A 20,769-nucleotide genomic window follows, 5' to 3' on the forward strand; every position below is an offset into this window, starting at 1 on the left:
AGATGTCTCATTTACCTGCTGCTCACGAAACAGGATCAGCGTACGAGATTTCTTCCTCATGCATGTATCGACTCCCTCCCGAAACCAATCTACACAAAGGCTCCACAGCATCTCCATGCTCATGATCAGAAATCTTATAGTCTCATTACTGTCTGGAAACCTAAATTTACTGTTTGGTGTATAAATGGTCATTTTATATTTTTGATCAAAATAAAAACCACAGAACAGTGTATGCTGGAAATCAGAAACAATGATTTGAGTCCAGTGGCCCTTCAATTTTATTTTTGATTTCTCTCCACATTGCTACCAGACCTGCTGAACTTTTCCAACATTTGTTTTTGTTATATTTTTGATCCCCAGTTTTGATCTCTCCCACAAGGAGAGATATCTTTATGTTTCCACTAGCTATTTTTCTTGAAATGAAACCTTCTCCCACACAACAGCCCCAAATGTTTATCAGACAATGTTCAAAAGGGAGCACAGTCCTATTAACCAAACAGGTAAGCTTTTAAATTGGCTGTATGCAACCCGACATTGCCAAGATGAACTTAGTTCACAACTAGTAAAGAAGCTTTAGTTTGTCAGCAAAACCACGGAAAGCTTTACATAGATCATCATAGGTTTGTTTTTTTTATTTGGTAGGATTCTTAAGTGTTTCTTAATGCAGTGTAGAATTTTGTGTACACCACCGTCTGGGTGAACAGCATTCAGAGTGACAAGTTAAATCAACATGTTGAGAATCACTGAACTGGGCTAGGCATATAAACGTGGCTACAAGAGCAGGTCAGAGGCCAGGAATCCTGCGGCAAGTAACTGTGAGCAGTTTTGGTTTCTTATTTAAGAAAATTAATTTGAGACTTTCCTGACCTGGTGTGCTTTTCCAGCTCCACTCTAATCGTAACTCTGATCTCCAGCCTCTGCAGTCCTCACTTTTGCTCAGTGAAGTGGGCTGCTTTGTTCTAGATGGTGTCAAGCTTCTTGAGTGTTGTTGGAGTTGCACTCATCCAGGCAAGTGGGGAGTATTCCATCACACTGCTGACTTGTGCCTTGGAGATGGTGGACAGGTTTTGGGGAGTGAAGGGCACCATGGGAGGCTGACACTCTTCGGTAAACAAACCCTCATGGGTCTTTGAAATTGCAGGACAGCTCACAATCTTTCTGCCATTGTCTGCTCCACCCTCCAACATTTTCTCTTCTTCCAGAACAGCTTGCTGCATTGTCATTGCACAGGAACCAGCAAAACTACCCAGTACCACGTCAATATGGGTTTTTTGTGGGTGTGAGTCTAGCCAGTGAGTGGCTGGTACGTTCACTCACAAAGTCAATGGGGGAACTGGCTGGTGTGTGACAACACTGTGATATCTAATCATAGAACAATCAAAGGGATAGAATCAAAAGCTGAGAATATTTCTACATGAAAGTATTGTATTGAAGCTGAGGAGCTATAGGTGTACAGATAGTGCAACCCTTTCATCAACACTACTGGCTGAATAATCTTTGCCTCATTGTTCACGATTAATGGTTCATATCTTAACATTCACAACATCCTCACTTTGTTAGCAGAGGCATTACCTTGAAAAGAACTGCAGAATTCTGTAAATTTCACTGCTGTTCAGGAAAAGTAGACAACAGTAATAAATCATGGACTCTGGTTTCACTGTCACACCTCAAAGACTATGAAGTTTTGAATTGTGTAACTTTATTTTCCCTGTCTATACCACTCTCTCCATTTAAAACCTTTTACCTTTGTTACTGTGTTTTTATTTTATATTCAGTAATAAACTTCCTTCATCTTTCACTCAAGAAAACTTTACACTTAGCTCCTTCAGTTTAATTTAGTTCATTCTGTCTTAAGTTACATGTATGGAGCTCAATGCTAAAAGGATTTATTGCAACTAATCAATGGGTATTTAAAAAGAGGGGAGCTGATTTTGCTCTTCCTCACCTGATCATAGCAAATCGTAGAAAGATCAGTTGAATGTCGGAGAAAGGAACTCTAGGCCCCTGTGGCACATCTATCAATGGTACAGCAATGAAACCAATGATTCTCAAGGGGCCAGAACTGGAGAAGTGTTGATATATTGGAGGGATGTAGTCTGATGGAGGATACAGATAGGGAGAAGTGAGACTGTATAGGGATTTTAAATCAGTGATAAGAATTTGAAAATTGACGCATTGCTGGACTGGCAGCCAATGTGGCCGACATGCATAGGTGAAGGTTACGATGTGTGGAGGGTTTTGGATCAGCTCACATTTAAAGAACATGCAGTGTCCCTAACATATTGTCTCCACATTATTGTTCTTCAGCCTCTTTGAGCAAGAAAACTGAGTACTTTTCGTACAAGCAAAAGGTTTCATTCAAGTTTCCTGATTAAAGTGTTCTGTCCAATTTGGAGACGAGTTAATATTTGTTTGTTTGAATCATCATTTTTTCCTTTGTTTGCACATTGAAGCATCACAGTGTTTCCCTGTGGGTGGGAACATCTTCAGCAATCACTCAATGATGTCCTGCTGTCCACCAACACCTCTGAGACTTCCCACCCAAAACAGGAGTGAGATACACAGCATGTTATCCATACATAGGCCGATATACAGTGAGGTTACATGAAAACATACCAACTCAATTGCATTCAATTATTTGCACCACTTTAATACTCAGTGCAAGGGGTCACCTGTTTAACCTCATTGTTCAATGTTGCTATGGGCAACAGAGTGACATTTTCAAATTAAAGGGCTAATATGCCTATGCATTCAAATGATGATTTGCATGATTTCCTTTTTAAAATGTTGGCCTTGAACATATGTGGCCGCACTGAATGTGTCGAGCCATCTGGAAAATTGAAAATTACAGCCGGATTAAAAAACTTCCAGGGGTCAGAAGTAAATCTGCACAGTGGTTCAAAGTCCAGCCCTGCTGAAGAACACCAAAAATGGTGCTAAAATGGCAAGAAATATCTAGCAGTGACCCTCGCTCTGACTTTGTTCCATTCCATGAACATGCATCTCGCTTTAACATCGGTAAACTGATTGAAATTGGGAATCTTGTGTCTTTGAACAAGATTTGATTTATCATTTTAATTTAGTGAGTCATTTTGCTATTTTGATGTTGATTTATTTGATAATAAATTCTTACACGATTGTTCCAAGCAAGAGAACTGCCCATTTATCCAACAAGATTAACAGTGTGCTTTGGAACTCTGTTTTTTGGTTCAGTAGAACCATCTCTTCAGTAAAAATGTGTCTCAGAACTTCTACTTCAAAATATAAACTGGGACTTTGACATCAGGGTTAAAAGTAGATAGTTTGAAAAGAAAATTTTAAATCAATTGGAGATCTCAGAAGTACAAATTCTGCCTGAGGACCAACAGACAAAGAAAAATGACAAATTTGCTACAGGTAAACATGATAATTGTTCATTTAGGAAAGGAATTGAATTCAATTAATTCAAAGATAATTAACCCATAATAGACATTACCAAAATTTAAGTTTGTATGTGGTCAAATTCAGTTGTAGTGATTATTTAGAGGAGTCAGGGATGTAAGGATGAATCCCAAAGGGCTCCCAGAAGAATAGGAGGACTAGACCCATAGCAGGACCTCAGCCAAATATGGTATCCCTTGCCCAAGTGAGTTATCTTGAGGCAGGATTTTAATGCGACATATAAACATGCTGCAGGTCAATATCTTCAATCATTTCACTACACAGTTCATTTTTAATGGATTGAAGTGTTGGTGCAATTGGAATTAAGGCTCTGAAGATTATCTTTATAACTAAAATTTGCCAAATTTTATTTAGACTGAATCTATTAGCTTTTATATTTCAACTACCAGCACATAATAAAGATACAGCACATTTAAATTAAGCTTGCTGCTAGAATGTTAACCTGATCTGTTAAAGGAATGGCAGAATTTCAGTTTTAATAGAAGCCTTTCTCAGTGCTATTTAGCTGTAATTTCAGAATTACATGGTCTCATGATCATTTGAAAGATTATCTCATTTAAATTATACCTGGAATCCACTTATTTGTGAGCTATAACACATTACATGACTATTTAATTGCAATAAAATATTACTTAGCTGTTCCGTGAGTGTTCACTAGTTGAAAGAGAGTTTGTTGAATGATTTGGTGATCATTCCAATAAACTCTTTTTTTGGAGCTTGTATGTTTTTGGCTGCCTTGACCACTTATTAGAGTTGCGATTAGATTGTTGTTATTAGAAAATAAACTGTAGCATGTATCGTCTTCAGAAGTATGTTTTTGGGGAAGGAAAAGTTGGCAGATCACATTTATATGAGTGACACCATGTTGTGTTGTAACAATATTTCTACTCATACATTGTCTACTTATAAAGAAATGAAGCAGAGTTTTCATGATGGACAGTTCCATTTAATCTGCTTTTCTATTGCAATGATTCCTGCTTTCAATAATCACCAGGTCCCATTTACATACACATTTCAGGTTTATCTCAAATTACAAAGTTTGGCAGTGAGACAACTCCCAATCTTTCACAATGCCAATCAGATCAGATTTAGTATTTTTCTAACTATTGAATGGGAGATTGGAATTGAGATTTTCTTTGGTTAGCAAGGTTCTGCAGAATAATCTCCAGATTTAGTGATTGGTGTTAACTGGGTGTATCTCAACTTCAAATGGAGATAATTCACAAACCATGGAACCTTTGTGCTTTCCATCAAAACAATTTCTTGCTGCCAACTGAGACTAAACAAGTTAGAGCAAAAGCAAAAGTTGATAAATGAAATTCTACCTGAAAACTAACAAATGGCCATTGTGGTAAATCTGGCTCATTTGTAAAGAAGTCAATAAATGATCTGTAATTGTGATCACAAATCAACTTAAAGACAGATATAACAACCTGAAGTTATAAGTAATACAGAAGAACAATTGAATGTTACTTCAAGGCAAGAAAAGTAGTGTACTGTACTTCAATATTATATCCAAATAATTTCGATAAATTACAAAATGTACCAAGGAAGTTAGCATGTGTTAGCGAGTCTTGGGTACTAAAACTACATGAAAGCTCACCTTAAAAATGTTACTCATTTTTAAAAATAAAGCAGGGGACATTTTGAAACAGTCAAGTTTAAACATCCACCAGATAAATTCTTCCAATTTAAATACCCATTTTAAAATGCATATGTTCTGGATGACTGCAGGCATGCTTAGGTTGCAGGAAGGGTTTGTTAGCTTGATAACCAGTGTTCCAGTAAAATACACTCTATCTTTTACACGAGGTATGTGCATGTCCAAATCTGATAGACTTGACCTAGTAGACAGAGCTAGATTATGCTCTCAAAAACAGAACAAGCTGTTATATAAATGCAAGTAAACTAATTTTTTTTCAAAATTACTTTTGTAATGTGTCAATCATTAGATAAGTGCAAAGAAATCCTTAGATATCAAGTGTGCAGTGGCAGTGCAACAAATAAAAAGATTAATTTCAATTTAGTTTATTGAAAGAGTGCTGTGAGTTTCACACGTTTTGAATGATTTTCTAACTAAAGCAATGACTATAGAAATTTTCCTCTCATTCATAGTAATTAAAAAAAGAATCTACTCCATCTTGCTCATTAGAATATCTTTGCTGTAGCTGTAATGGAAAATGATATTAACATTTTTAAAACTGTAAATCCTTTTAGAATTCAAAAATACTGACTTCCCTCGGTGCAAACTTTAACTGAAAACATTGCCCGATTGGTATTTAATTGTTGCTGCTAAACTCTTATCAAATATTGAATATATTGAAGCAAACAAAATATTCAATTTTAAAGTAGTAGCAATTGGCGTGCAACATACAATTCCATATGCAAAGCCACCCCCTTACATTAGTCCTTCTGTTGTGCAGTAAGAATGAGAATCTGCATAATTAATATATTGCACGTCGACATTGAATTATTTCTGCACTGAAGATAAAGTAAGTTTCCACCTTCATTCTGTCAGTGTGGTTAAATTGCTCTCAGACAACATTCACTCTGATGGTCAGTGTTAAATGGAATATTATAATATTCACACAAATGCAGTTAGACATGTAGTAATCTTATTTAGTGCATGAATGAGCAAGAAATTACATTTTAGCCATTCAATTTATTATTTTGATAGAATTCACCATCTCTGTTGTGAAAATGTTCTGAGAATATGTTGTATTTCAAAAAGTTTTTGTTTTAGAAAAACTGATCGTGAAGGATAAAGTTACTGCATTGTCTTTGCTGATTTCACTGTCCTTTTGCATTGGCTTTTCTGCAGCTTTGCATTCATTTTCTCTTTGTCGGACATGTCAGACACGAATGCAGCTTCAACATGGTCTTAACTGGCCTCAGATCAGAGCAATTGAAATACCCATCCCCAGAGAGGGCAAATTGAGCAAAGTATGGTAATAATCAGCAATCATTTATAGCTTCGCTGAGGAGCAAAAGTTTCCAGTTAATCACAAAATCTAACTGATGTTGAGTAATTGTCAGTTAACGCCTGGCATTCATATACAAACATCAAGTCTGGTGTTTGGGGGTCAGACTGTAGCCAAATGCAGGGAGATGCTGAAATGAATGTTTTTGTGGTAAAACTGCTTTGCTTTTCAATTCTTGTAAAGATTAATTTCTACATACTTCACCACTCGAAATCTTTTTTATTGCAATTATTAAAATATTGCTGACAAATGAGGGTTAACATAGAAACATTGAAAATAGATGTAGGAGTAGGCCATTCAGCCCTTCGAGGCTGCTCCACCACTCAGTATGATCCTGGCTGATCATCAAAATCAATTCTCCGTACTCACTTTCTTCCCATACCCTTTGTTCCCTTTAACCTTAAGGACTATATCTAACTCCTCCTTGAAAATATTCCATGATTTGACCTCAACTGCCTTCTGTGGCAGAAAATTCCACAAGTTCCCCCATTCTCTGGGTGAAGACATTTCTCCTCATCTCAGTCCTAAATGGCCCACCCCATATCCTTACACTGTGACTCCTGGTTCTGGACTCATTGCTCATTGGGAACTTCCTTCCTGCGTTTACCCTGTCTCAACAATTTGAAGTTTAGAAAATGGGAGATGAAAGCAGTGAAACCATTTTAGTGATTTAAACAAAGTTGATCAATTTAATATCTCAAAGGCACATTCATATTAAGTTGTCATTAAATGTTATTTCATATTTTCCAGAAACAGTAACATTCCATCTTTAAGATTCGTATCTGCAATTCAATGCTAAAAATATTAAATTACAAATTACAGCTACCATTTCTACTCACATTTTGAGTAGAAATAATCTTGAGATAGTCATCAAAATTAAAACTATGTCATAATTATGTAATACAAATAAAAAGAGCCGAGGGAGGCTCAGTTTTATGGTCCAGTTTTTCAACTTTGTTTTATAATATTGTCTTCACCCTGCCTCCCATCACTTGCCGTTGACATTCTTCTACCATGCCTAGCTGCTCCACTTTCAACAATTCCAACGTTTTTCTGCCTCGTCTCTCAATTCCCACTTTCCACAAACTTGGATTCATCCAAAACTCTGCTGCCTGTATTACTCATACAAAGTCCTTCACATCCCTTATCCACATGCTCACTCATCTACATTGGCTTGCGGTTTAACAATGCCTCAATTTTAATATGATCAAATTTTCCGTGATCTCAGTCCTCCCTAGCCCTCCAACCTCTTGTAGCCTTAGACCCCCCCCCAACAAACACTCAGCATTTCATCAACTCTGGACCCTTGTACATTCCGTGCTCCCTCTGCCCCATGCTGACAGCTGACCCGAAGTGCCGGAATTCTCACTCCATACTTCTCTAACTCTACTTCTTACTCACAGTGTTCCTTAAAAATTATTATTTTCACCAAGACTTTAGTTATCTACACTAACCTGTCCTTCTTTACATTGGTGTCAAGTTTTGTTTTATGCCTTGCTTGGGAAATTTTTCTGATATAAAAGGTACTACAGAAGAATTTCAATTATCCCGCATTCGATTATCCGAATATCAGATTAGCTGGCAAGATCGCAAGGTCCCGATGCTCAGCTAAACTTTGTTATCCAACAGTCGATTAGCCCAAATTCCATTAACCGAACAAAATACTACCCACTCATGTCTTTTGGATAATCAAGTATCCTCCGTATATAAATATAAAAGAGAAACAGAAACTGTTGGAGAAACTCAGCAGGTCAGGCCACATCTGTATAGAGAAAGCAGAGTTAACGTTTCAAGTCCAGTGACTCTTCTTCAGATAAAGATCCTTCTTCCTCTGAAGTGGGGCCTCTGGATTCAAAGTGTTGACTTTGCTCTCTCCCCACAGATGCTGTCAGACCTGCTGAGTTTCTCCAGCAATTTCTTTTTTGTTTCAGATTTCCAGCATCCACCTTCTTTATTTTATTTTATGAATATAGCCTGTTATTGAGATCATATACCTTAAAACACTATTCTAATAAAATTCCTCTTAACATTGTGTTTTCAAATGTTTTTTGTTTGCGATTCTCATTTCTCTTCTAAAATCATTTAATCACAGCAAGTGTGCTTGTTGGAAGTGATTTTTATGCAGTACAGAGCAGATATCAATTTCCAATTGTTCAATGCAACTGAACTCCACGATACAATCTTAGCTGAAAGAATATGATTGAAATGGATAATGAGTCTCGGTGAATCTAAACTAACATCAATTCTAGAGCTGAACTGGTTGGTTCAGGTGACCCAATCTAATCAGGTGCAGGTCAGGCCCAGGTGAAATTAGTGAATCCAGGCTACAGTAGTTTCAATGAAATCTCCAGTGATTAAAGTCTTTGAAAAGTGGAAAAAAAAGATGGAAACAATGGACTCATTGAACAGAATTGTAATGTCCTCAGCTTTAAAGAGAGTACCCTGTTTTGGATCAGGATTTCACATTTGATTTTGTTCCTGGCTGGCTCACAAATATTCATCCCCATTGAATAGACCCTGCTCTGGGACTGTGTAAAGTTTGTGTCGAGACACAAGAAGCTAACATGAACGAACAAGTCCTTGTAGATATTCAAGAACAATCATGCAGAGCAGATAGTGGTGAAAAAAATGTTGTAATTATTCATTTTCTTCATTTTATAAATGTGATGCCCATTTTACAATTGCTGGGGATAAAATCTTGTGAATGTATAAATTACAAATATATACCATTAATTATGTCAGTAATATTTTCCAGTCTTAAACTTTCAGTCTATTTTCATTTTCTATCTATCGCTGACCTATATGAAAGAGGATGTCACATTGAATTGGGTCTGGTTAGTTCAGTCAGTGAGAATGGCCAGTGTGTGGTTTAGAATAACAGCAACTGCACAGGTTTAGTTCCTATGCTGACTGAGTTGGTATAGGACCAGCCTTCTCACCCTGCCCCAGAGAGTGGACAGCGATGACAAACTACCAATCAAAAGATCCACCAAGAAGACAATTCAGGATGAAGCTTCAGGACACAATAAACCCAGAATCTGCTGTAAGGCAGGGCAAACAACAATGAATGCATATTGTATACCCATGTGGTCACATCCATTGTTATATCAGAGCTGTTTCTGGCTGTGCAGGCATACGTCTCATAATGCCTTGTAATTATTCCAAAAAGCATTCATGTGAATTAAATTATATAAATGCACATTAGTTAAGAAGGTATTTGCCATGCCCAGACTCTAGCTAAAAAGGAATTTTATATTTGAGTGGCGAGGTTGAGTGAAACAGCAATAAAACAGCACCTCACCCTGAACAGAATACTGGTGATGGCTGGAAATAGACTTCTCAATTCCTGGAACAGACAGAATTCTTTTCAATGCTTTCTGTATGACCAGAAAATCGGTTAAAAACAGGACACGTAAGAGTTATGGTTATAAACTTAACAGAAAAGGAAGCCTTGGACAATGTTTATTTTATTTTTTAAAATCCCCTCTTCATTATCCTGAAGTAAACAGTTAATGTGTCTATTTTACTGCCACACATTTTAGAAAATGGCATCTGGATATGCTACAGCGTAGAGTTGTAAATACATTGATCCAGTGGCTTGTAGGAGTTAGAATTCTGCAGAATATTATATTCTGATACATTACATATTAAACAATATTTCAGTTTTATAGTGAGATGCAATTAGTTCATCCAGGGACATATTACTTTCATTCTGTGAAAGTTTGCAAGCTACTCAATTGTTCTGAACTTCAGGGAGAATCAGATGCAATCTTACTTCAAAATACAAATCCTAACTCTATACATAGTAACCCACAAAGAGGAAAATATGCTTTTACATTGGATTGAAGATGGCTTTGATAATAAGGTGTTTCAGAGCTGTAAAAAATGATGTATAAGATACTGCAGAAGCTCTTCAAAAACTTTTAACTTACCTTTTTATTTGCTTGTGAACTTTATCTCCTCTACATGGTATAATTGGCTGAAGGTGGTGAAAATGTTGATATTCCTTTTGTTCAAAATAGTTGGATTTTGAGGCGAGAGGAAATCGTACAAGCCCAATCTCAATGAAGTAAACCCATTGAATTAATTGATCTGTTCCCCATACACTTGTTGTTTAATCGCTCAGCACCTTGTGATCAAACGTGGCATTTACCTCAGAAATTCTTTGTCTTTTCTGACAAATCGCCTCATCTCCACAGCCAGCAAGAGGCAACCGACCACTTCCTGTTGAAATGAGCAATACCAGAGAAACTGAGAAGGTTGTTGCGACAGATTCTGGGGTTCCTCACTGCAGGTGCATTTGATTCAATAGCAGAATTAAGTGCAATGGAAAACAGTGAAAACAGTTTGTTTTAATGAGGAATAATCATGCCACAGTGCAAGAGAAATGACCAGCTACTATGAGATAGAGAACCTCAGGCCTGCTCCCAAAGGTCATCAACCCTTAGTGGGCGGCACGGTGGCACAGTGGTTAGCACTGCTGCCTCACAGCGCCAGAGATCCGGGTTCAATTCCCGCCTCAGGCGACTCTCTGTGTGTGGAGTTTGCATGTTCTCCCCGTGTCTGTGTGGGTTTCCTCCGGGTGCTCCGGTTTCCTCCCACACTCCAAAGATGTGCAGGTCAGGTGAATTGGCCACGCTAAATTGCCCATAGAGTTACGTAAGGTGTAGATGTAGGGGTATGGGTGGGTTGCGCTTCGGCGGGTGCGGTGTGGACTTGTTGGGCCGAAGGGCCTGTTTCCACACTGTAAGTAATCTAATCTAATCTAACCCACAGGTAAAGCTGCCTTGGACATTGGGAATCCTACTAAAAAAAGTCTCAGAATAATGCAGCAAGTGGCAGGATGTCACTCAGTGCTGTGAGGCTGGAATCTTCAGCAATGCAGAGGAACCATCTCCAATACATCCATTTGGACTTGATATTAATCCCAGCTGCGTAAATTGGAAATTTCTGCCTTTCCTAATGATAACAAGAAACTCTCTTAGGGCACAGTGGTAATGTCCCAACCTCTAAGCCAGGACACCCCTCTTGCTCCAGAAGTATGTGAAAACATCTCTGAGAAAGGTGATCTGAAAATATCTTCCTCATGTTAATAGTCCTTTCATTAAAGATTACAAAATGACTAAATGATCTTCTGTTGTTAAAAACTTAGTAACAATTTGATTATTGTAAATAGCTCGTTCAATTTGTTTTCTCCCACAAGCCCTGGAGATAGATGCCAACCTCAGCTAATTCCACTGGCTTGCTGTGTCACAGTCAAATCAATCATTTTCCGTTGACACTGCTCAATCTGTATAGGGCAGCTGTCATTGTGTCTATCATCGAACTCAATTTGCAAATGTCCTGGCAAAGCTGGGTGCTCACACATCTCAGGGAATGTCTAGAGTCTGGAACAATTTGAGTAGAATCTTTCAAGGCCCTGACAATGGCAAGTCAGTTGGGAAAACACACAAGATTGAAAAATGGAGATTTTTGAAGTTGAGAAAAAGAAGCCTGATTCCCATTTAAGGTTTTAAAGACAAGACAAGACCGTGCTGATGAGTGGCAAGGGCAAATGTTGGCAAGCTTTAATATCTCATTATTAACAATTTTGCTTCACTTACCTGCAATTTGCTGAATGCCAACAATTCCCAATATGAGAGTCAGAGTAGCCTCTGCCTTGATCAATCATTCCCAATATTTCAGGGCACACTCCACATTCGGTGAGCTGCACCACCACCACCCTGCCTCTCCCAGCACCACTGCCTCCCTGCCCATAGAGGTTGGCACTGAATATACACCTGGCATTCTTTTTGCATACAGTCAGCATCCACATCATAAATCAGAACAGATTGAATCTCAGCACTCCTCGCTTTGCATTCACTCACTTTGGACCTTCTTGGATGCTCATAGCAATTCAGCCTCACCTTGACCTTACAGAACTTATAGTTTCACGGTACACCTGTCCTGCCTTCGCCTTTAGTGCAGACTCAGAGCCAGCCAGGTTGACGTTTCCCAGCTGTGATCAGCCCAGGGGGCAGCATGGTTTGCTGTATTGCACGGTGCTGCATCAATCTCCCACTCATACCATGTGACAACAGCTAACATGCAAACACACTGCATGTGCCTCAGTCAAACAGCCATGCCTCAATGTCTAAGGAAAGTGTCCTCAATCAAGCCAAGGCTGACTGATATCAGTCAGAGCTTAAGAGTCAAGTTTTAATATCAATCCCGGGGCGTGTACACAGATACTTGGCCACACAATGGTAGAGTCAGATGAAAATCATCCTGGAAAGATAGTTATCAGGCACAGGGAAATGCAGAGGATATTTTGCATCAGGAATCAAACATCCCTTTAATATCAGAGTATATGGGGAAGAATTAAGTACCATTACCATCATTAGAGAAGTAATATTGAACAAACTACAGGAGCTAAAGGAAGATAAGTCCCCTGGCCTTGATGGTTTACATCCTAAGATCCTAAAGGGAGTAGCTACAGAATAGAGATAGGGGATGCATCGGTTGTGATTTTCCAAAAATCCTTGAATTCCGGAGAAAAAAAACCAAAGGATTTGATCTCTATTCAAAAAGAGAGGGATGTAAAAAGTGGGTAACTATAGGCTGAATAGCCCAACATCTATTGTTAGGAAAATGTTGGAATCAATTTTTAATGAGGTAATAGAAGAAGATTTTAAAAATCTTCATCTAATCAAGCAAAGTCAGCATGGTTTCATGAAAGGGAAACTATGTCTGACTAAGTTATTAGAGTTTTTTGAGGAGGTAAGAGTGGGTAGAGAGGAACCAGTTCGAGTTGGAGTTGGACTTCTAGAAGGCATTCAATAAGGTGTTTAAAAATGTGTTGCTGGAAAAGCGTAGCAGGTCAGGCAGCATCAAAGGAGAAGGAGAATCGACGTTTCAGGCATAAGCCCTTCTTCAGGAATGAGGAGGGTGTGCCAAGCAGGCTAAGATAAAAGGTAGGGAGGAGGGACTTGGGGGAGGGGCGTTGGGAATGTGATAGTTGGAAGGAGGTTAAGGTGAGGGTGATAGGCCGGAGAGGGGGTGGGGGCGGAGAGGTCAGGAAGAAGATTGCAGGTCAAGAAGGCGGTGCTGAGTCTGAGGGTTGGGACTGAGAAAAGGTGGGGGGAGGGGAAATGAGGAAGCTAGAGAAACCTGCATTCATCCCTTGTGGTTGGAGGGTTCCTAGGCAGAAGAAGAGTCGCTCTTCCTCCAGGTGTTGTGTTGCCATGGTCTGGCAATGGAGGAGGCCAAGGACCTGCATGTCCTTGGCAGAGTGGGAGGGGGGGGTTAAAGCGTTCAGCCACGGTGCGGTTGGGTTGGTTGGTGCGGGTGTCCCAGAGGTGTTCTCTGAAACGTTCTGCAAGTAGGTGGCCTGTCTCCCCAATGTATAGGAGGCCACAGCGGGTGCAGCGGATGCAGTAAATGATGTGTGTGGAGGTGCAGGTGAATTTCTGATGGATATTGAAGGATCCCTTGGGGCCTTGGAGGGAAGTGAGAGGGGAGGTGTGGGCGCAAGTTTTGCATTTTTTGCGGTTGTAGGGAAAGGTGCTGGGAGTGGAGGTTGGGTTGGATGGGGGTATGGATCTGACAGGGAGTCACGGAGGGAGTGGTCTTTCCGGAACACTGATAGGGGAGGGGAGGGAAATATATCCTTGGTGATGGGGTCCGTTTGGAGGTGGCGGAAATGACGAAGGATGATCCGATGTATCTGGAGATTGGTGGGGTGGTAGGTGAGGACTAGTGGGGTTCTGTCCTGATGGTGATTGGAGGGGTGGGGTTAAAAGGGCGGAGGAGCGGGAAGTGGAGGAGATGTGGTGGAGAGCATCGTCAACCACGTCTGAGGGGAAATTGCGGTCTTTGAAGAAGGAGGCCATCTGGATTGTTCAGTATTGGAATTGGTCCTCCTGGGAGCAGATGTGGCGAAGGCGAAGGAATTGGGAATATGGGATGACGTTTTTACAGGGAGCAGGGTGGGAAGAGGTGTAATCTAGGTAGCTGTGGGAGTCAGTCAGTTTATAGTATACGTCCGTGTTGAGTCGGTCGTCCAATGAGGTGTACTTCATAAGAGCCCATGGTGGTGGAGGTAGTTATACAGTGGCAGGGACAGAGAATTAGCTCACGACAGAAACAAAGAGTATGGAGAGGTGTTCTTTATCAGATTGGTGACCAATGCCCAGTGGGATTCCACAGGGATCAGCACTGGGACCACAACTGCTTTAATATGTATGAATGACTCAGAGGAAGAAAGTGAATGCAAGCTAGCCATATTTACAGATGACACAAAAGTAGGTGGACAGATATGTTGCAAGTGGAATACAAACAGTTTGGAGAGATATTGATAGTTATAGAGTCATAAAGATATACCGCATGGAAATAGACCCTTTAGTTCAACTCATCCATGCCGACCAAAGATCCTAAATTAGTCTAATCCCATTTGCCAGCATTTGACCAATATCCCTCCAAACCCTTCCTATATATATACCCATCCAGATGCCTTTTAAATATTGTACATGTAGCAATCTCTATCACTTCCTCTAGCAGATCATTCCATATACACATCCCCCTCTACATGAAAAAGTTGCCCCTTACGTCTCTTTTATATCTTTCCTCTCTCACCCTAAACCTGCGGCCTCTAGTTTTAGACTCCCCCACCCTGGGGAAAAGACCTTGGCTATTCATCCTATCCCTGCCCTTCATGTTTTATAAACTTCTATAAGGTCACTCCTCAGCCTTCAATGCTTCAGGGAAAATAACCCCAGCCTATTCAGCCTCTCCCTATAGCTCAAACTGTCGAACCCTGGCAATATCCTTGTAAAATGTTTCTGATTCCTTTCAAGTTTCACAACATTTTTCATGTAGCAAGGAGACCAGAATTGCATGAAGTATTCCAAAAGTGGCCTAACCAACGTCCTGTACAGCCTTAACATGACCTCCCAATTCCTATACTCAATGCACTGAGCAATAAAGGAAAGCATACCAAATGCCTTCTTCACTATCCTATCTACCTGCGTCTCCATTTTCAAGGAATTATGAACCAGCACTCCAAGGTCTCATTTTTCAGCAACACTCTCTAGGACCTTACTGTTAAGTGTATAAGTCCTGCCCTGATTTGCCTTTCCAAAATGCAGCTCCTCACATTTATCTAAATTAAACTCCATCTGCCACACCTTGGCCCATTGGCCCATCTGATCAAGATCCCATTGTACTCTAAGGTAACCTTCTTCACTGTCCAATAAGCCTCCAATTTTTGTGTCATCAGCAAACTTACTAACCATACCTTCTATGTTCATATCCAAATCATTTATACAAATGATGAAAAGCAGCAGACCCAGCACCAATCCCTGTGGCACTGTTCTGTATCCAAATGGCTAGTTCTCCCTGTATTCCATGTCACCTAACTTTGCTAACCAATCAACCATGCAGAATCTTGTCAAACACTTTACTGAAGTTCATATAGATCACATCTACTGCTCTTCCTTCACCAATCCTCTTCATCATTTCTTCAAAAAGCTCAATCAAATTAGTGAAACACAATTACCCACACAGAAAGCCATGTTGACTATTCCTAATCAGTCCTTGCCTTTCCAAACATAAATTCTGTCCCTCAGGATTCCTTCCAACTTGCCCACCACCAATGTCTGGCTCACTGGTCTATAGTTCCCTTCCTTTTCCTTTTCCTTACCATCTTTTTAAAATAGTGGCACATTGTTAGCCAACCTCCAGTATTCCAGCAACTGACTGAGCAGATTGGAATTGGAAACAGGTTTCAGAGACAGAGACATAGAGATGAGAAAGGCACAGGAGTGTGTACTGTTGCTGTCCCGAACAAAGGTCACAGTAAAACAAAACTCAGTTTAAACTTGAAGAAAACAAATTGCCTTTCCTGCAGCAGTTGCTATGAGTTGTGATGTTTCAGTGGCTAAATCAGAGACATTTTCTAAGTGAATCAGTAACTCTCCATTTCCTACTAACCAGTGTCTAGTTTCCAGACAGAGACAACTGAACATCAAGGCTGGCCAAAAATGGACTGTTCTCCAAGGAGAGGAGTTTTTATTGAGGTTTTCAAAATCATGAGCGGGCAATACAGAATAAATACTGAGAAACTATTCCTGCACCGAGGAAGAACTGGGGGGAAAGGGCATAGATTTAAAGTGATATGCAAGTGAAGCAGGGGTGATGTGAGCAAAAAAACCTTTTCACACAATAAGGATTTAGAATAAGGTTAGCGCTGCCTGGAAATATGATTCAATGGTGCAATCAAGGGGGATTGGAAGATTATTTAGATAGAAATAGTATTCAGTGATGCAAGGGGAAAGAAGGAGGCTGGCACTAAGTAATGAAGCTTGTTTGAAGACTTGATGCAGGCTCAAGGGGCCGAATGGCCTCCTTCAGCACCAGAACAATTCTGTAATCCTCCCTCGAGCTCACAGAGATAAATCTTCTATTAATCTCCCCAAAACTTGCACTTAGCCACTTGGTAAATTTACCCCCACTATGTTTAAGAATTATACGGTTTCATGTTTTTAAATTTGTAGCAGCTAACTTTGCTACATCATTCCTGTAAGAGGGTGTGCCATGTTTTCAGCTAACTCACCAAGTGTCCCATTTTCATCTAGAGTCTGGCTTCAGGGGAAAGGAGCTTTGCGCTGTCTCGTGTTTTATGATATTTCATGTGTCAACTGGTGCTAAAGGTAAAAAGGTTCAAATGTGCTCTTGATTCTTGGAAAATAAAGATTCGGTTTTCAAAATGATAACAATAAATGTTTTGTATTCCGCTGAAACTGACTTCCTGCTTGAAATGGACGCAGTCATTTAAAATGTATTTTGATAAATATGGTTAAATTACCAACACATCACTTTAGAAAATATTGAATAACAAACCCATCACGCAGTCGACATTCTGCAGTATTTACATTATCACCCCAAACAGGTGTTTGTCTTCAAAGGACAATCTTATTCAGGACACAGTATGATTGTAAGATCATTTTTGGCAGATCACAGATCCAATTTCAGTCATTCTGAAATAAGCATTTCCTTGAGAAGTAGCAAATCAAAATATTTTCCTTGTCCTTACTGACTTTCTTAATTAAAACTTGCATTTGATACATTTCTTCATTCGGCTGAATGTGCTGCTTTAGTAAGACTGACAAGATTCCATCATCTTTCGATTGCTCAGAGCATGTGTTTGGCCACAGCATAATTGTTGTGGTTTCTGTCTCAGTAATTGTGCAGTTGAAACATGTGCATTTGCAGGGTTGAGGTTTAGCTTTAGACTGTACAGGATATAAGGGGAGGGGATATAAGACTGATACCTTCTAGTCTGTTCCATGCACTTCAGAAAACTTGGAGAAAATAGTTTGGTGAATTGAGAGTGCCATGTTAGTGGGGCTGAATTGTCAATGTTATCAGTATTCCTGAGGAGAGGGACTGAGCAACATGTCAGATGTCAGGCTGTACTCACACCCCAATGAAACACCATCATTATTATTTTCAACCTCTTTCAACTTGGTTATCTTTCAAACATTATTACAGCTCACACTTCCCACTCCCCACCTTCTGCCAACGCCTAAGCTAAACGTTCAATAGTAAAGCAGCAGGCTGAAAGTTTTTAGACTTAAAAGTTAAATTCAATTTTTTAAAATATATATTAAGACAAAACATACATGCCAAATATTAAGCAATAAATATTTGCCACAACTAGTTACTGGGAATGTGTATGTGCATATACTTGGCACATGGCCCCATTTGTCTCAATCTCCAACATGTATCTTGAAAAGCAAACCTTACTGCAGAGTGGGCACTGTTTGCAGTGTTAGGTACACTGCCTTTTTAAATGTCCCTTAAATGTATTTTTTTAAACCTGTTGGCAGGCGGCCTGTATTTAATGTATTCGGCATGATCATGTTTCACAATCACTTGTGCCAATCTAAATGAATCAGCCTCAAAGGTTTTGAGTCAACTTCTGTGCAAAACAAGGATTTGGGATTAGGAAATGAGCCACACAGTGTCTGAAAACTGGGAATGACAAACTGTCAGGCAGAAATGAAAATGTAACATTTTCAGCCAGCAGGAAGCTGTGCATCAAATGGGGCAAGGACAAAGATGAGGGACCTCTTACCCATACCTGAGGATGTGGAGATGCCGGTGTTGGGCTGGGGTGGACAAAGTTAAAAATCACACAACACCAGGTTATAGTCCAACAGGTTTATTTGGAAGCATTAACTTTCGAAGTGGTTCACCTGATGAAGGAGCGGGGCTCTGAAAGCTAGTGCTTCCAATTAAACCTGTTGGACTATAAACTGGTGTTGTGTGATTTTTAACTCTGTCCAAACCTGAAGAAGCTGTTTGGTATTTTGCATATTAAATAAGTGGCCAACAAACACAGCCTGAGACGCTTGTTCCAAATTGCTCTTTGCTCAGAAGCAGTCAGTGCCGTGAAGGACTGGGAAGTCAGCCTGTAATTCAGGCAGTGAGTCACCCATTATCAATGGTGGTGAAATAACTCCACCAAGGCCAGTATCCCCATCATCAAGTCACCCTTTATATACACGTGGAGAGCCCTTGACACTGCTCTAGCTCCCTCAGAGCCACCTCTCACAGTAACAGGACACTCCTGTTTATATCTGTCAGCCAGGGCTCCTTGATTGGGTTGTTAATCCGGTCCAATCAGGGAACTCATATTCGATGAGCTCCACCTGGCTGACCTCATTCCAATCAGTACAGGTAACAGCTGGGCAGCACCACACCCAACTGCTAATCTCTCACACACACCATTTTCAGGCACTGGAAGGTGGTGCAGAAAATATTTGAAAGGATGTTTCTGGAAGTGAGAAACAGGGAAGACTAAGTAGCACATTTCTCTATGAAAAGAGGAAATTAAGAGAAGACCTGATAGACAACTTTAAATTTATGGAAGGTTTTGATGGTGTAAATGTAAGGAAATTTCAATCCTCACTTTGGAGTCACCCTCCACTTTAACCTTTTCTAAGTGGTCAATCTCCACTGTCCTTTGAACTCTAATTCTGGCCCCTTAAGCATTCCTGACTTTAATTGCTCCACCATTGATGACAACTTCCTGCCTACAACTGCCTGAAATCCAAGCTCTGGAATTTCCTGTTTAAACTTGGCCAATTCTCTAGCTCACCTTCTCCTATTAAGAGACTCACACAAAGGGACATCCTTGACCCTGTTTGTGGTTATCAGATTCAATACTTCCTTATGAGCTCATTGTTATATTGTGAAATTCTTCAAAATGTTTCATTACATTAAAGGTTCTATATAAATGGAAATTGTTGTTGTTTCCTTTGAGGACAAAACCAATTATCAGAAAGTCACTGACACAACAAGGAATTAATGTCAGAAGGAATTCCTGACCACATGGATTCATTGAAACAGATGACATTGATGGATTGAAAGAAAACCTTGATATATAAGAGAGATGTGTTAGGAAGACATCAAACTGAATGAGATGGGTGTAGCTAGACGAGTTATTATCCTGGGAAGAGGCTGGTGTACAGTTTAAACTCTGGCTCAGATCAATCATCGTGTTTCTACTGTGGAGATTCCATGTGATTCGTCTTCAGGCATGGGATGTGGAAGACCAGGAGAAATGGCTGGTTTGTTACTTGAGAAGAGCAAAAAGGACATTTAAGAGGATAACAGGAAATAAATTGATAGAAAAATAAAACAAGAACTATTGCAATATAAACAGGTTCCAGGTGCAAGAGAGATCACTGATCAGGCAGTATCTTTTCTGAGCATGAGAGCATAACCAGACACAAGAGTCAGGGTGACTCAGCAACAACATTTGTAAGGCTGTAGTTTCAGCCTCCCTCTGGGACCTGAATAAATAATTGACTAATGCGTAGTAGTGTCACCAATTTGTTTTACTGATGTCCTTTAGGGAAGGAAATTTGTCCTTACCTGGTCTGGCCTACATGTTACTCCAGACCCACAGCGATGCGATTGACTCTGAACTGCCCTCTGAAATGGCCCAAGCAAGACACTCAATGAGGAGAGTCACTATCACCTTCCCAAAGAAAATTAGAGAGGGGCTATAAATGTTGGTCTAGCCAGTGTCACCGATACACCATAAGTGAAAAAGGGAGAAAAAAATAAGAATCACACGGAGGAATGCAAATCAGAGAGAAAATTGCCGGGTATATTTTTTTCCATTTTGGATTTGTGGCCTTTTCTCTTGTTTGACTAAAGGTGTTGCTCCTGAACAGCTTTTAGCCTCTGGCTCTAAAGGAAGCGAATGTGTGTGAGTTCAGCAAGACATGACTAACCTTTTTAGAGATGTCTTGCAATTTTCAAAGAAATGTTGCCCTGCAGGTAAAATAACATGTGG

At 39.9% G+C, this 20,769-nt stretch overlaps 1 protein-coding gene across 1 annotated transcript in view; it reads right to left on the reverse strand.

Moving 5' to 3' along the window:
- The window catches only part of LOC140453351 (proto-oncogene tyrosine-protein kinase LCK-like), a 139,327-nt gene extending 128,825 nt beyond the window's left edge, over positions 1 to 10,502 (reverse strand). Inside the window, exon 1 of the mRNA XM_072547909.1 lies at positions 10,355 to 10,502. The gene's annotated coding sequence lies outside the window, so the exon portion shown is untranslated. The remainder of the gene's footprint in view (positions 1 to 10,354) is intronic.
- Positions 10,503 to 20,769: the final 10,267 nt, after the last annotated feature.

The sequence above is a fragment of the Chiloscyllium punctatum genome, chromosome 27 (genome assembly GCF_047496795.1).
Source record: "Chiloscyllium punctatum isolate Juve2018m chromosome 27, sChiPun1.3, whole genome shotgun sequence".
NCBI lineage: Eukaryota > Metazoa > Chordata > Chondrichthyes > Orectolobiformes > Hemiscylliidae > Chiloscyllium > Chiloscyllium punctatum.